Source organism: Eucalyptus grandis, chromosome 8 (assembly GCF_016545825.1).
Source record: "Eucalyptus grandis isolate ANBG69807.140 chromosome 8, ASM1654582v1, whole genome shotgun sequence".
NCBI classification, from domain to species: Eukaryota; Viridiplantae; Streptophyta; class Magnoliopsida; order Myrtales; family Myrtaceae; genus Eucalyptus; species Eucalyptus grandis.
The window spans coordinates 63,870,115-63,872,674 of NC_052619.1; the positions used below are offsets into that span (position 1 = coordinate 63,870,115).

General features: G+C 40.3%; 1 long non-coding RNA gene across 1 annotated transcript; it reads left to right on the forward strand.

Moving 5' to 3' along the window:
• LOC104415624 lies at positions 1–1,975 on the forward strand. Its single transcript, XR_005545357.1, has 3 exons — positions 1–113; positions 289–435; positions 1,096–1,975. It is a non-coding gene; the product is annotated as an uncharacterized LOC104415624 (long non-coding RNA).
• The last annotated feature ends 585 nt before the right edge of the window (positions 1,976–2,560 follow it).

Below are 2,560 nucleotides of genomic sequence, written 5' to 3' on the forward strand. Positions count from 1 at the left end.
TGCTGGGCCAGGCTGATACTGCGGAAGCTTCTGGAGAGCAGCCAGAGAGGAATAGAACAAGCGCTTCGGAGATTCCATCAAATCATACCAGAATATGGTCTCTAAAATCTAAGGTGAGTAATCCTTGTAGCTTGTAGTACTGTCATCTCAATGATGGCAAGGAAATTGACTTTGCTTTTCTCTAAAATGAAATGCTGTGTATGCCGTCAGTAAGATACTTTGTTTTTGGAAGTCAACAGGAAGGTATCTCTTGGGAATTACTTTGAGTGGTTTACTAACTTTGGGCAGGAAGTGCTGCGAGAAGTGTGAGTGGTTCTGAAGGATGGCAAGTTCCAGAAGAAAGGATCCTAACGGCTGGTGGTCAATCAGGAATTGAAAGGATCGGCACTATTCAAATATCAAAAGCTGCATCAGCTGAAGGAAACACCCAAACTGGTCCAAATTCTTCATCTCTCAATCTTTCTCTCAGTTTGTATTTATGATGAACATCATCTTTATCTCTAGGTCGAATTATTTTGCTCTCTTACAAATATTTCTTAATAAGTTGCTACTTTCTCGTTTGCCTATTTCCCTACTGTAAATGCTGCTTTGCAAGAAGGCATTTGGCTTAAGCCAATTGATTGCATGACTTTATCTTGGAGTTTTGCAACATTTAACTCTTAATTCTTGCATCATGAAGCAAAAGTTTCTGGCAAAGTCCATATATGCCTATCAAACCTGTTGGCATTTCTTTCTTTCCACTTTTTAGTGCGACTGTCCATATGATACCATAGACAAAGTGGAACCCAAAACATTCACTGCTTTTCACTCGACCATGAGCCTGGATGATGCATTGCACACCCCTGTGCAAGTACCTATCTCTGGAAGACTGAACTCATATGCCTTTCTTGGGCTTCTCAGTATCCATTCAATTAGTCTACTTGTATCATTTCGTTTGTCAGTGGTTTTAAATGTTTTTAGATGCAAAGGTATTGAACAAGATTCTCACAAACATAGCACTAATTAGCGCCATCATTAGTATGGTTGTGCAGTTGCGTCAGTGGTTAAATTGGAAAATCCCTGTAAAACGATTTTCTTTGTTGTTTGGTTGTGTAGATGGACACGGTTTTTCACAACTTCATCGAAGTATTGGGTTGATGCCAACGAGGATGAGCATGATCATAATGATGATGGTGATGAAATCAGCATTTGATCAACACCACCATACTATGAAGACCGATAGCATTATGTTCCTTTTTTAACTATATAACCTTGCTATCTTGATTTTACTGGTAAGTGGTTGTGCCTTCCAATGCTTGATGTTTCTCGTCCTATGTTCCTTCGAACGGTTGGAGTAGTCCCTAGCTTGCTTTTTGTAATGCCCTGGATTTAACTCACTTGAGATATTGTCCACTTTGGTCCATCCCATACTGAGTTTCATGGTTTTGTCCTTTGCTGTACAGCCAAGCACTTTCCTAAGAGGTCACCAATTCTAGCAATGTTCAAGCCTAAGCTCGCTTAACTTTGGAGTTCCAAAGCAAAGCTTGTCATTATGTCAAAAGGTGCCTCCGTGAATTAAATCCAGTTCATGCACACGCACATCCGGATCGCTCTTCCCTTGTTCAGCGTATAGTTTGGTTCATCCCACCCCCTTCGCTATCCTAGAAGTCTACTAGAAGCCGCTCCTTGTCTAGCCCTCTAGCCCCGGCAATCACTCCTTGCCTTCTTCGAACTAGGTGTATACATTAGTGCCCGTGCCTATTTAGCTATTCCAGCATCCAACGAAGCTGCCATTTTAATGCGCTTCTTTTCCCCCTCTTTTGTTTTTCAGTATTATGGCGATGTGCTTTGCTGAAGGAGTTGTTGGTATAGGTATATTTATTAACTTGTATTCTATCATAACTCATTCCTGGCTTCCTGCCAAGAAAAACAGAATGGTGCCGATAGATCCTACAGAGTCGCATGCTTTATGGACAGGACCTACAGTTTAGAACTATTGAGATGGTATTGAATTTGCATGTAGTTTTTTTCATTTGTACTAACCCAAATAAATCCTGCCCGTAGAAAGCTTTTCTGTTTTGTCTTTTCGAAACCTAAGTTAATCTGTGTATATTAAAAAGGAAGGGTCAGAAGGTTTTGAGATGTTTTGTTCCTTTCTTAGAATCGCAATCTAGAATGATCACACCATTTTTAATCTCCGTCCAGTTCAGTTTAACTTTTCCTTGTCAGTTGCTTCCATTGTCTATACTCAAGGCTGTCAAATTTCTGATGTTCTGATTTGTGGCAATATTTTCTGCTGGTAATTTGTAACAGTGTCAAGGTATCATAAAACTTACATAAGGCTCGATTAACGAGTTTGTTAAGACCCTTCATGTAAATTTCAGGACACGCAAGTCCTTGTGCGTGAGTTTTTCCTCTCACACACTTTGGGTCTTGGCATCATGTCGTTTTATGTTGCAATTGTCACCTCCGCCTCTAGTCATCCATCCACGGACGTCAACCTTTAGGGCAAATGTCTTTATATTTGTTCAGTTTTGTTCTGTCCCATATACCTGCACATGAAATCCGACATCTATCCTTT